This window comes from Octopus sinensis, linkage group LG14 (assembly GCF_006345805.1).
Source record: "Octopus sinensis linkage group LG14, ASM634580v1, whole genome shotgun sequence".
NCBI classification, from domain to species: Eukaryota; Metazoa; Mollusca; class Cephalopoda; order Octopoda; family Octopodidae; genus Octopus; species Octopus sinensis.
This window is the reverse complement of record NC_043010.1, coordinates 35,860,497-35,876,256: the sequence shown is the minus strand read 5'-3', so window position 1 is coordinate 35,876,256 and position 15,760 is coordinate 35,860,497. Positions and strand designations below refer to the sequence as shown.

Sequence of the window (15,760 nt, the reverse complement as noted above, 5' to 3'; positions counted from 1 at the left end):
TTTAAATATAGCTCTGTATAATTTCTATTGCATTGCAAGACTATGCTTTTTTGTGAAACACCAGAACAAATGTAAGCTCACTGTTTTATGCCATTGGTAGAGTCGTCAGTGTGCCAATGAGAATACGTTTGGTTTAGAACGATATGAGTTCTAAACCAAAGTCAAATTCACTTTTGACTCTTTCAGTATCGATGAAATACACTACCTGTAAAGTACTGAGGATGATAAAATAAGCAATAGTCAAGTCCTGGGGTTGATATAACCGACGATCTATAACCTTAATTTTCATACCTTGTGTCTATATTAGAAGCAATTATTAAAAAGTCGTGGATGGGCAGAATTGTTAAAGCATCTGAGTTCAAATTCCGCCGAGATCAACTTTGCTTTTCATCCTCTCGGGGTTTATCAACCGAGAAAATAAAGTACTTGTCAAGTACTGAGGTCGATGGAATAGATCAAAGGTTCCCACCCATTTTGGCCAAAGGTCCCCTTTTGACCCTTGGAGCCAAAAATACCCCCACTCCACCCCACCCCGAAAATATTTTTATTTTTCAATATACTATTTATTTTGATATCAGCAGATAATGATTAAAAAATAAAGGACATCGTTTTACATATACGCTTGTACGCAGTCGGGAGTACAGATGTACAAATTGAAATGTAAAAAAAAATGAAATAATGAATTGGAAGTTTGGTAATTACGTTTATTTCCACCACGCGACACTTATGAGATCCACGTGTTGTCTATCGAAAGAGTGCTCCTTGGTACAAGTAAATGCAGATGAGATCATTTCAAACCTTTCTGATTTCCCTTATCAAAACAGCTACAACTTGTGCAACAAATCTGACACGAGGATTTTTTATACTCAAGAAAGAGAGTGTATTTGATAGAAATTGTTGAAATACATATGTACTTCATATGAATAACAAATTGTGGAGGATGGTATTCACTGTACTTGGATCTAGTTAGTTTGAGTCACAAAATCAACCCCCTTTTAAAATGACGTAAAAAAATCTGAAAATTTGTCATATTAAACATTCATTTCTTATTCAGGATCTAGTTTGTCCCTCTCACAAAATCTGCATTTTTTTAAAGTAAGTAAAAAATCTGAAAATTGGTTATTTTGATGCAGTTTTCCACGCTATGAAGCCATGAACCTCTGGAGAAAAAGTTTGACACACACAACTTTTTATTTTAATTCGTGGTTTTAAAATACGGACACTCCGAATCTACCATTCGTTTCTATTTATACTTTCCAAATAATTTCCAAATAATTTTTTAAACACTTCAAAATCAAAATTGCGTAAATATGTGTGCTAGAAACACTAGTTAAAAATTAAGGAAATAGATTTTTGAGAGCTCTCTCATTATGACTGACTTTTATTCCATTATTCTAAAATCTTCTGAAACTTATACATATACATGTATAAATGCATACAGAAACATACAAATATACACACACACACATACATTTTTACAGAGTTAGTTTTATATACATCCTCGTATATATATAAATATTTCGGCATATCTACACTATTGTACCCTTGAGAAAATTAAATATTTCTTTTCTACAAAAATGCTTCAGATCATATAAATTCCGATTAAATTGGAATATTGGAATTCATTGTGAAAACCGTTTGTCCCTAAAAGAGCTTTAGAAAATTCATACCAATAAGCTTTGTTGTATATAAGCCGTTTCCTCACCCAAAATTGTTCGGAAACCGAAACTATTTTTCCCATTTGAAATTCAAGAGAAAGCACGGCGAATTCGAGTAGGGTTGTATCCTGAGCAAAAGCGAATCAGTAACTGACACCCTCCCGCTGATACTCCCAGCTTGTCTCCAACCGTTGCCTGCGTGTATTCGTTACTCGTGACACCGTTCGTCACTCGAGACGTTTTATATTCGAAAGGTTGTTCGTAAACCGATTTGTTCGTGGTGAGAGGCGTTCGTAAACCGAAGTTCCACTGTATATCAGTAGAAAATGAAAAACGGACACAAAATCGGTATAACAACAGAGCAATAAAACAAAATGAAGAACAAAACCAAGCAAAATAAATCACGAAAAGAAGACTTCAGGTTGTATATTTTACGACACATTTCTTACAATTTTTTTTCTTTTCCTGTTTATTTTATTAATTTCTTTTTTCATTTTCCCCCATGCGCTTTTTAACGAATGACTTAAAACATGCAGGTATAAAATAATAAATGTAGACGAAAAAGGGAGGAAGAGTGTGGAGGTATAAGGGAGGAAGAGTGTGGAGGTATATGGGAGGGAAGCACCTTCCAGCAAAAGCGGAAATCTCAGACAGGCTTGCTTAGAGATACCACTGTTGTTGTAGTTGCTGCTGGTGTTTCTATTCTTCTGTTGTTGGATCATGTTTGTGATTGCAAGAAGGCTTCTGGCTGTGTAACAGCATCGTATGAACATGTTTTGGCTCACCAAACAGCGAGGTGGCTTCCGGATAAATACCAACACAGGCTGAGCGCGTTCATTCTTTTTTTATACAATAAAGTCTACAACAGCAGCGACAACAACAACAACAGCAATAAAACAGCTTAACGTGTTTGTTCTAACACCATCTAGCGAGCAACCCAATAAAAACATCGCACATGTACACATTCATACCAGCAAACATCACACACACACACACACATTTTCGAACTTATATAAATATATTATGTGTGCATGAGTGTGTTCAATTAGAAACTTTAAACTATTAACACCTCTGGCCACATGTCTTTCCATCTATCTATCTATCTATCTATCTATCTATCTATCTATCTATCTATCTATCTATCTATCTATCTATCTATCTATCTATCTATCTGTCTGTCTGTCTGTCTGTCTGTCTGTCTGTCTGTCTGTCTGTCTATCTATCTATCTATCTATCTATATATTAACAGCCCTTCTTATCTTGTTTTTCCTTGTCCTGTCTTTTACTGCTTATATATTGTACTGTCGTTACTGTCCTGGTTTTGTTACCATTTTTACCCCTCTGCAAAAAGATCTCAAATTTTAATTGATTTGCTTTTCGCAGGAAGGAATGTTTCTTATCGAAGATACGTCTCGCCTTCACTTTCGAAACGTAGAGTAGATGAAACCATGGCGACTGAAGAAGGGGTTTTTTCTTTGTGTTAATTGTCCTGTACCCTATTTTTTTGTTGTTTAAAAAATGTCCAGTTCCTTGGGTTTGTGTCTATGTTTTCGTTTCTCATTGTGTTCGACGTTTTTTTGGTGTCCTGTACTCATATATGCGTGTATATATACATGTAGAGGTAGGTACGTACATGTATGTATATATATATGCATATGTTTTATTTATTAATATTATATATATCCACTCATCCATCCATCCGTCTGTCTACCTGCATGCCTACTTACCTACCTACCTACCTACCTACCTACCTATCTTTCAGTCTACCTGTCTGTTTGTCTTTCTATCTTTTTCTATCTATCTATCTATCTATCTATCTATCTATCTATCTATCTATCTATCTATCTATCTATCTATCTATCTGTCTGTCTATCTATCTATCTATCTATCTATCTATCTATCTATCTATCTATCTATCTATCTATCTATCTATCTATCTATCTATTTATCTATTTTTCCACCTGCCTGTCTGTTTATCTGATTTTCTATATTTATAGACGAAGAGAACTGGCAAAATTGTCAGAGCGACGAACAAATACCTTACGGTATTGGTTTCACTTCTTTAGATTTTGAGTTCAAGTCTCGACGATGTACCATTGCTTTCCGCCCTTCCAGGCCTGATTTCATCGATTTCCTATCTACAAAATTAAACATTATTCTAGCATTATACACAATATGCTAGCGTTAGCTCAAATACTTGCTCAAGCCATCACTGAGTTCTTATCAATTACATGTCTGTGTCTACCCGCCATCTTGGATGGTACAAATAATTTCATTCTTCATTCAATTATGTTAGAGGTTAGAAAAATATTCTTTGGAAGAAAATGTAAAGTTACAATCGGGGAGGCCTTTTGCCGAAACCGCTGACGTGCGGAGACGTAAGTAAACAAACACCTATTGTCAAGAGGTGGAACACACACTCACACACACACACACACACACACACACACACACACACACACACACACACACACACACACACACACATACACGCGCACGCACACACACACACAACACACACACACATACACGCACGCACACACACACACACACACGCACACACTTACATGCATACAAATACACACATATATAGGACAGGCTTCTACACAGTTTCGAAGATGCCGCGTGGAGGAACTGAACCCGCAGTTATGCGGTTGCAAAGCGAACTTCTTAACTACATAGCTATGCCTTACACCTTTTGTTGATTTTGTTTTTTGTTGTTTTTTTTTTCTTGTTGCTTAGCCCTAGGTCATCTATCATAGAGAAAACTTGTTGTCAGAAACATTCCAGCCATCACTTATCCTGTCTTTTATTGTGACAGATTATATTTAGAATTGATTTAAGCCAAAATGTCTTTCTTTCTAAAAGAGTAGACTGAGACTAACTAACTCGCTAGCTATGGGGCGCTGGGGAAACACCTAGAGAATTGCTTCTGGTTGATTTGAAAACTGCAAACGAAGAGACATCCAGAAAAATTTGCAATGCATAGACATATGCATAAGGTTTGTCAAATGGAACTCCCTGAGTATGGGCACCAGCACTGGTTTACCATTAAGCAAAATAAGTACGTGCTTAGGGCATTAAGGTAAGCGGGGGAGGGGTAGTATAAAAATGTAAATGGCCTACAGCACAAAAGAAATCACTTTCATCATCATCATCATCATTTAGCGTCCGCTTTCCATGCTAGCATGGGTTGGACGGTTCAACTGGGGTCTGTGAAACCAGAAGGCTGCATCAGGCCCAGTCTGATCTGGCAGTGTTTCTACGGCTGGATGCCCTTCCTAACGCCAACCACTCCGTGAGTATAGTGGGTGCTTTTTACGTGCCACCCGCACCGGTGCCAGACGGAGCTGGCAAACAGCCACCCACGGATGGTGCTTTAAACTTGCTAAAATAATATTCGGGATGCTTTATCTCTACGTACGAGGAACTGATAAAAGACTTTGCAGTTTAAAAAAATAGTAGAATATAAGGAGAACTCCGTCGGTTACGACGACGAGGGTCCCAGCTGATACGATCAACAGAACACGTTGCTCGTGAAATTAACGTGCAAGTGGATGAGTATTCCACAGACACGCGTACCCTTAACGTAGTTCTCAGAGAGATTCAGCGTGACACAGAGTGTGACAAGGCTGGCCCTTTGAAATACAGGTACTACTCATTTTTGCCAGCTGAGTGGACTGGAGCAACACGAAATAAAGTGTCTTGCTGAAGGACACAATGCGTCGCCGGGAAATGAACTCACGAATTGAATCGAATGCCCTAACCACTGAGCCACGTCCCTTCACAGTAGAATACAAATATAACTTTTCAAATATAAAGTGAAAGTATACAAAGACAAACATTATTTTCCATCTTGGAATGATGTAAGAGAAATCATATACTCCAAAATAGACACTAAAGGAAATCATGTATTATATAATATGTATTTACTTAATATCTCGTCGAGCAGAGTGGCGCAGTGGAAGCGTGCTGGGCCCATAACCCAGAGGTCCGTAGATCGAAACTACGCTCTGCTAAGAAGTAATACTATTTTTTGTTGTTGTTTTTCGTCTTAATTTAAATCTTTACAAATATACCAACTATATACATGCCTACTGGGGTAGGTGCAAATTATTCAATAGAAATTTATACAGGATCAACTAACCGGGTTACACTAAAAGCCCAAGTAGCATCGTGAGTAGAGACGGTAACATGGCTTTTTCTATAGTATATAAAGTGTTTGACAGGTTGAGCGATGATGTCGATGATCTCTGCTTTGCTTGTTGGTTGTCATAGTTGTTAATCCTCAGACAAGACCTTATCAAGCTGGTCTACGATCAAAGTATTCCACTAGTAACCATTCTGTTCCTTTTCTTCGGAAAAAAAAATTGACTGTTATTTCTCGAACCACCTTGTGGAGGGTCCTTTGTTAGCTTTTTGGGTCTTTGGTTGACGGCTCGCGACTTCGTCCGCATATCCCTTGACAGTCTTCTGGAACCGTCAGAAGTGCGATAGTCACTGTGCGCATAACTTTGCTCACTGTCGATTCGTCATCTACACCTCGGTCCTCGTCTTGGGTCGGCGGCGAAAGACGGGCGACCCATGCTCAAAGCGGTGTGTGTTATACAGGTGTCGCGAGCCTGGTGGCATTCACCGAACGGCGCAGGCGTGCGGCTCGAATAACATAAAGACGCACACATGCGCGCACTTGCACGAAGTCTGGTCGCTGGCGATCCGTCGGGGAGCGGCCCGGAGAGGAGACCTGAGTATAACCGCCTTCTGTTTGATGGTCGTAGGATGAGCTTAAGGTGAGAACACTGATTAATCGTGGCACAGTAGTAATCACACATCTCATACACTGTTCGTAAGTGGGACATGAAACCACTATGCTTTCTAGAAATAGTAGCTGCATCTAGTTTAAGTCACATTCTGCTGTCTTGAAAAAAAAAGTGAGTCACATTATACAATGTATTTCTAAATACGTAAAGGACGAGAAACGAACGGAATGTTCACGGTTGGAATGTCATTATCATATGATCTGATCGATGAGGGTTGACTTGGAGTCAAACAACAGTAGCTGCAACAACAGCAACAACAGCAGTAGTGGCCATGTGGTAAAAAGTTTGCTTCCAACCATCTGGTTATGGTGTAACATCTTGAACAAGTGTCTTTGAGGAGGCGCAATCGCCCAGTGGTTAGGGCAGCGGGCAGCGGGCAGCGGACTCGCGGTAGTAAGAACGCTGTTTCGATTCCCGGTCTGGGCATTGTGAATATTTATTGAGCAAAATACCTAAGCTCCACGAGACTTCGGCATGGGGTGGTGGTGAACCCCGCTGTACTCTTTCACCACAACTTTCTCTCACTCTTTCTTCCTACTTCTGCCACAAAGTAGAGGAACCATGGTGTAAGCCACTATGGTGTGGTAAACTTTCAGATCCTGTACCCCAGGATGGTTCAGCTCTCCACCCGTTAAAAGCCACCTTTTACGGAATGAGGATAACAACGTAGCTTTCGCGTCCGTGCAACCGCCTGTCTATCACGTGTGGTGGGTGCATCTTCAAGTTGCCGCATGCATTCTTAGTAGCTTAGAGTGGGCTCGAATTAGAGATTATTCTTTTTGGCTAATGGCGTGAATCCTGATTGGAAGAAGAAGAAGCAACAGCAGCTGCTGCTTGTGGCTACCTTCAACAACCATAAGTAGCATTCCTCTGCAAGCTAACATGAAACATTCGTTCTCAACAGAGTATCCCACTGCTGCTTACAGAATTGTGTTTCAGGTACATCACGAGATCTATTTTCAAGCTACATGGACGAGACCGTTTAGAGAGTTCAATGTTTTCGGTCACAAACATAATGCACTTATATCGACAGAGTACAAGCTATCATCCCTTGTGTTTCTTGTGTGATATCCAGTCAATGTAGTCATTTGTATAGATCTTCTCTGAAAATATAACACCAGAATGTCACCAAATAAAGGAGCTAGTATGTGGTTGCTTGATCTGCTAGAAAAGGCGGTCCGTATTAGTCTAGCCTTTATCCTTTGAGTGGAGGTCCGTGGCTTAGTGGTTAAGACGTTGGACTTATGGTCGTAAGATTTTGGTTTTGATTCCTGGATCGAGCCGATGCATTGTGTTGCTCCAGTCCACTCAGCTGGCAAAAACGAGTGATCCTTTGACTGGCCGGTATCCCGCTCATGGGAAAATATACGCACTACGGAAACCGGGAAATCAGCCCTATAGTCTATATGACTTGGGAAAGATCTTTATCCATTGACCTGTCCAGCATGAGAGCCCTACCAGAAGCTTGCCCATCACTGGCATGGTTCTCAAAATCATTGAGACAAACAAGCCACCACAACGTAACAATGACTGAACCTTCTGGTAGCTATTCCATTAATATGTAACCACAAATGCCAATTCCAGATGAACTTTGCAGAAACGCAAGTGTCATCATCAGGCATGTCTGAGATGTGCTCAAAGACAACGGAACCGTCCTGCGTGCTCTCGTCCAATGCTGAGCATTGCCGATTTGTGGAGATATCTTGAGAAGTTGCAGTCACGTGTAAGATAGTTCCGATTATCAGCTGAGTCCATTCCACCACCTTCCTTTTACCAGTAAGAGCAGGTGGATTCTATTTACCTGGCGACTTTGGCAGAAGAGGTTGAATGGTGGACAAAATTGAAAGGGCTGAAGAGAGACTCCTTCTTCTTCAACCAAGTCGTCATCAAATTTTTCAAGTTTCCTTTGAACAGGAAATTTAGGGTGGAAGGAAAGTGTTTCCTCCCAGCGAATTTGTTGAAAGGTGGATGCAAATGACAAACATGGTTCAAGTGAAAGAGGCCTATGTGAGCACCTGCCTGTAGATTGGTGAAGGACAGGCGAGAGCAGTTCGTTTATACCTTACTATTCTAGGGTGGTGGGGTTTTGGAAATTTTCTACGAATAGCCGTTGGAGGTCTCCCCCACTTTGGGGAAATTTCTCTTGTATTTTTGTTTGTGTGCGTGTGTTTTCGTTATTTTTCTTCTTTACACGTTTTCAAATATATTTGACTGCTCCCTTTCTAGCATGTCAAACAACCACTTAGAGGTTCCGTTCGTTTGAAGCAGTTAAAACTTAAGAGCTCGACACGAAATCTACACTCCCCTCCGTACAAACACACACACACACACACACTTTTTGGTGGTGGTGGTGGTGATGGTGGTGGGGTCTTCCCCCCCCTTGTTCATTCGGGATTGCGTTTTGAACTCTTAAAAACAAGGGCAGCAGAACGCCTATAAAAGTCACCTCAGTCTTCCCATTAGAACTACTACTACTACTACTACTACTACTACTACTACTACTACTACTACTACTACTACTACTACCACCACCACTACTACTACTACTACCACCACCACCACTACTACTACTACTACCACCACCGACACCAACACCACTAACACTTTATTTCACGTGAAACCAACAACAAACTCCTATAAACACCTCAGCGAAGGAATCACCAAACGATTGGGGCACAGTTTACAAGACTAACAAATCCAAGCAACGAAAACATAACATTAACATTACTTAAATGTGAGCCGCACAGTTTTTCCTTACAAAACTGTGTATGTCTGCTCAATTGTCAACTTGACATTTCAATTCACACCAACGTTTTCTCGCTATTGCTGTTTGTTTAATAAGCTGATTAGGGTACAGTCAGTGATGGTGGGTGGTGACCAAGTGCCTCGCCAGTAAATCGAGCAATTTATTTATTTATTCATTTATTCTTTTATTCTTATGCTTGTTTCAGTCGTTAGACTGCGGCCATGCTGGGGCTTCGCCTTGTTTTTATTTATTTATTTGCATATCTGTGTATGTATTATGTATGTGTCTAACCCTCTTTCGATCTACCTCTCTGTATATCTATCTGCCTGACTGTCTGTTCACATATCTATCTATCTATCTATCTATCTATCTATCTATCTTATATCTATATATATATATGTATTATAGCATATATATATATATATATATATATATATATATATATATATATATATATATATATATATATTTAATATTCACCCATCTAACACTGTTTCTTTGTGTGTGTTAGCGCGCGTATGTGTGTGTGTGGATGTGTGAAGGAGAGTGAGAGACAAATAATGTGTGTATATGTACGTAAGTATATAGACATATATATATATATATACATATATGTATATGCATGTATATATGTACATATGTATATATGCAAATATATATATACGTATATATATCTATATATATACACACATACACACACAAACACGAAGTCCACATACATACATACATACATACATACACACACACACACACACATAACATACATACATACATACATACATACACACACACACACATACATACATACATGCATACATACATACATACATACATACATACATACATACATACATACATACATACATACATACATACATACATACATACATACATATATGCATACATACACCAACCAATCTATCAGTTGCCTCCCATTACAAAGCCCTCGGTTCGTCCAACTCAGCACCCGGGCACACCACACACAGGTCCATACGTTGAAGACCCTTAACTCCTGTACGTCATCGACGCCATGTTTGTTTTGTTTAAACTTTTAACAGCGAAGAAAACACTAAGAGAGAGTGTTGTCTACTCTGCACCTGCCCCAATAAACGTTTTGTAACCGTTCTCCGTCACACAGCCCCGCAAATACACATGCATAAATTTCATGCATGTGTGTGTGTGTGTGTGTGTGTGTGTGTGTGTGTGTGTGTGTGGGTGGCGTGCATACAGAAGTACATAAATATATATGTGTGTGTCTCTCTCTTTCTCTCTCTGTACATCATAATAATATATATATATAATATATAATATATATATATATATTATACATATACATATAATTATATGTATATATACATATACATATATATATATGTATATATGTATGGATTATATATATATACATACACACACACCCACACGCTCACGCACCACACACACACACACACACACACCACACACACACACACACCACAACACACATATATATATATATATAGATACATACATAGGCGCAGAAGTGGGTGTGTGGTAAGTAGCTTGCTTACCAACCATAATGTTCAGGGTTCAGTCCCACTGCATGGCACCTTGGGCAAGTGTTTTCTACTATAACCTCGAGCCGACCAAAGCCTTCTGAGTGGAATTGATTGACGGAAACTGAAAGAAGCCCGTCGTATATATATATATATATATATGTGTGTGTGTGTGTGTGTGTGTGTATGTATGTTTGTATGTGTTTACGTCCCTGAAATTTAGCAGTTCGGCAAAAGAAACCGATAGAATAAGTACCAAGCTTACAAAGTATAAATTGTGGGGTCGATGCTTTCGTTTAAAGGCTGTACTCCAGCATGACCGCAATCAAATGACTGAAACAACTAAAATAATAAAAGAATATATATATATATGCATATGTATATGTATATATATGCATATGTATATATATGCATATGTATATATATGCATATATATATATGTATTTATATATTTGTGTGTGAGAGTGTGTGTGCCAAAACAAGTACGCACATATACACACAATACACGCATACACACGTGTGGTGTGGGTAGTGGTGGTAGGTGGGTATATGTTTACTTTCTCTCCGTCGCACTTACACACCGATCCTGCAAAATACCACCGCCTCCGCCACCACCATAACTACATCCACTGCTATCAGCATCGTCGTAACTCCCTCCTACCAATCACACCCCCGCCCCGTCTCCTTGCCAGCCCCGTCTCCTTGCCAGCCCCACGATTTACATCTTATGTCTGAAAATAAACAACTTTCCATACTTATTTAAACAGGTGCTCAGAGAGAGAGGGAGAGAGAGAGAGAGAGAGAGAGAGAGAGAGAGCAAGTTACACGCTGTTAGACTGGAGGTCACGGTGGTGGTGATGATGGTGATGACGATGATGGTGATAGTGGTGTTGATGATGATGGTGGTTGTGGTGGTGAGGATGATGATAATGATGACGATAATATTGATGACGACGAGGATAATGGTGATGATGAAGATGATGTTGATGATGATAAGATGCTGCTGCGGATGATGATGATGATGAGATGTGGATGATGATGATGGTGGTTGTGGTGGTGAGGATGATGATAATGATGACGATAATATTGATGACGACGAAGATGATGGTGATGATGAAGATGATGATGATGATGATAAGATGCTGCTGCTGCTGCGGATGATGATGACGATGAGATGTGGATAATGATGATGATGATGATGATGATGATGATAAGATGCTGATGATGACGATTGTGGTGGTAGTCGTAATGGTGATGATGGAGAATGACAGTTGTGGTGACGACGACAACGATGATGATGATGACGACGAGGGCGATGATGATGATGACGACGACGACGATGACAACGATGATGGTATGGCGGTAGTAGCGTTGACAGTAATGCCAGTGATGGTCGTGATAAAATGACGACGTTAATTGGTGGTGGTGATGATTATAATGTTAGCGGGATTGGTGGTAATGGTGGTCACGCTGATGATTTGTGGTGGTAACTATATCGGTATTGCTCATGAAGTTTGCCAAATGCGATCAATAAAATAACTTAGCGGCTCGCCAAAGGATATCAATAAAATAACTTAGCGGTTCGCCAAACGTTATCGATAAAATAACTTAGGGGTTCGCCAATCGAGTTCGATAAAATATCTTAGCAGTTCGCCAAAGGCGATCGATAAAATAACCTAGCCTTTCGCCAAACGAGATCGATAAAGTAACTAGTGGTTCGCCAAACCAGATCGATAAAATAACCTAGCGGTTCGCCAAACAAGATCGATAAAATGACTTAGCGGGTCGCCAAACGAATCGATAAAATAACTTTGCGCTTCGCCAAAGGATATAGATAAAATAACTTAGCTGTTCGACAAAGGATATAGATAAAATAACCTAGCGGTTCTCTCGGACTCTAGCTCGCTTTCTTTTACTCGCTATCTTTCTCTATCTACCTATCTATCTATCTATCTATCTATCTATCTATCTATCTATCTATCTATCTATCTATCTATCTATCCCATTTATTAAAAATTAGATTTCCGCGCTTAAATTACAAATCCGCTTCCACTTTGCCATGTGGAAAATTAGATTGAAATCTGGCGAAAAGTGTCAAATCTAGACCCCCAAGTGTCCCCCAAAATCAATAAAATCCCCGTATTACACCATAGCAACCTCTGTAGCGCCCCAGAACGTCTGCCAATCAATTTCTCACCTCAATTTACCCCCTCCTGTAAATTTTAATCCACTTCCAGCCCCGTTTAGACCCCTTTTTACATAAAAATCCAATGTTTTATCAACGTTCGCCTTCTTCATTTTATAGATTAGACATATATCGGCCTTGCTCGTGATTAAAATAGTTTATTAATGTTTTACTTGTTCCGGTATTATAACCCGATTTCATTCTGGTCTACGCGAAGCACATTTTAAAAGATGAGGAATTTTACCTTAGAGGCCATGCATTTCACTTGAGCAAACTCAAAGTTGCTATGCATGCTAACTTTTAACATAGGTGTTCATATTTTCAGCTCAATTCGACCACATATGCACACATTAATATATATATATATATGTTATATAATATAACATATGCATATATATAAACATATATGTACGTACCTACTCTACATGTACATATACAGCATTATGTGTACAGGACACCAAAAGCGTCGAACACATAGAGAGACGAAAACATAGACCACAAACCAAGGAACAAGACAAGCAAAAAAAGAGATACAGGACAATAAGCACAACGAAAATCCCTTCTTCAGTCGCTAAGGTGCATCCACTAAACGTTTCGAGATAAAAGCGAGACGTATACTTCGAAGAAAACTTCCTTCCTGCGAAAAGCAAATCAATTAAAATTCTGAGATCTTTTCGCAGAGGGGTAAAAAAACAAGACGGTAACGACAGTACAAACATATAACATAAAAAATATATATATAACAGTGAAAAATAAATATATAACAGTGAGAGACAGGACAAGGAGAACAAGATAAGAAGGAATACAAAATAAGCATGGAAAATACACCTTAATCAATAATCAACTACCAGACCTTGATGTTCATATGTAGTGGTTTAATAAATTATGTGATTGGTATTATCTGGTAGTTGATTATTGATTAGGTGTATTTCTCCATTTTCTTATTTTGTATTATTAATTTGTGGTAAAACATTTTACCTTTTCTCATATAATACAATAATGAATTTAATTGCATCGCAATTCTTAACATTATGTATTAACTTTGTTGGGTGCTTTTGTTTTACTGGCAGTATATTGGATATATGTATCCCATGGTGGGTTGCACTCACAACCCCTATCTCAATTTGTAATATATATATATATATATATATATATATATATATATATATATATATATGTACACACACACACACACACACACACACACACAGATAGATAGATAGATAGATAGAATAGATAAGATAGATAGATAGATAGATATATAGATAGATCACTGCAGATCTAATCTATGTTCTTTGTTTCACTACATTAACTTTGATGATGCCCACTTTGCCATAAAATTAAAGATTACTCTTATTATATGATAATAAGAATGAAAAGAAAGCTGCCTTTTTTTTTACGAGAAAGTGCATGGTTTAGTGGTTAGTCAACTTGGATGTCGATAGTAAGGTCATGAGCTCAGTTTCCCGTGTAGGAGACAAAACTGAGTATTAAACCTTTTACTTTGTCAAGCACATATGTCCACTAAAAATGTCATAATTTTAACTCGGGAAAGCAGTTTTATACACCAGCCTATCTTTTTTGCAGGGGAATTTTATGTTTGAAACTAGTTTTGTTGAGATATATCAAGTTTATTGAGACAACATGACTTGCAAAAGGTACCTCTCTATTTTAATGGATGCTCTATTTTAGCATCATTACTGGAATGACCATAAAATTTGATTTCGCAGTTAAAGAGTTAAAACTGAGAGAGTGCCCGGCCAGTGTTTTGTCGATAGCCTAAATCCTTCAGGCGTGTAGATAGATACATCCAACCATAAACCACTATATCCTATCTTTAACCTTTAACATCCTCTTGCATAGAAACACCTACACATCATGTTAACTTATAAACGGTATTATAAATTATATAAATTATAAAGGCGGTGAACTGGCAGAAACGTTAGCACGCCGGGCGAAATGCACAGCCGTATTTCGTCTGCCGTTACGTTCTGAGTTCAAATTCCGCCGAGGTCGACTTTGCCTTTCATCCTTTCGAGGTCGATAAATTAAGTACCAGTTACGCATTGGGGTTGATCTAATCGACTTAATCCCTTTGTCTGTCCTTGTTTGTCCCCTTTATGTTTACCCCCTTGTGGGTAGTAAAGAAATAGGTATTACTATGTTCTGCTTCGATAAATTCATTTGATTTTTTTTTCATTATCTTGTTTGTTTATTCCTGGTTGTTCAATGAGCAATACTATTTAAAAGTCTCGTATTATTTTGTTGTGGACATTCTATACTGAATCTAATAAAACTGTTGAGATGGATGCATATCCTGAAGGTTACGAGACGTTTTGGCATAGCCATTTTGGTGCCGCCTGTTTGGCATCGCTGATTCGACGCTGACTTACTTGACATTAACCGGTTTGGTGTTTCTTTCACTCACTCACTCTTTCTCTCTCTCATTCAGGAGCTGTTACATCTGGTGCTCCGTCAGTTACAACGACGAAGGTACCAGTTGATCCGATCAACGGAACAGCCTGCTCGTGAAATTAACTTGCATGTGGCTGAGTACTCCACAGACACTCGTACCGTTCACATAGCTGTCGTGGAGATCCAGCGTGACACAAAATATGACAAGGCCGGCCCTTTGAATTACATGTACAGCTCATTTTTGTCAACTGAATGGACTGGAGCGCAACGTGAAATAAAGTGCGTTGCTCAAAGACAAAGTGTCGCTGGAAATCGATCTCACAACCTTACGATCGTGATCCGAATACTCTAACCGCTAAGCCAGGTGCCTTATCGCTCCGGAGTTAAACAACAAAATAACAACA

At 38.9% G+C, this 15,760-nt stretch overlaps 1 non-coding gene across 1 annotated transcript; it reads left to right on the top strand.

The window, feature by feature from the left end:
• The first annotated feature begins 5,605 nt into the window (after positions 1-5,605).
• Trnam-cau lies at positions 5,606-5,677 on the top strand. The gene has a single exon. It is a non-coding gene; the product is annotated as a tRNA-Met (tRNA).
• Positions 5,678-15,760: the final 10,083 nt, after the last annotated feature.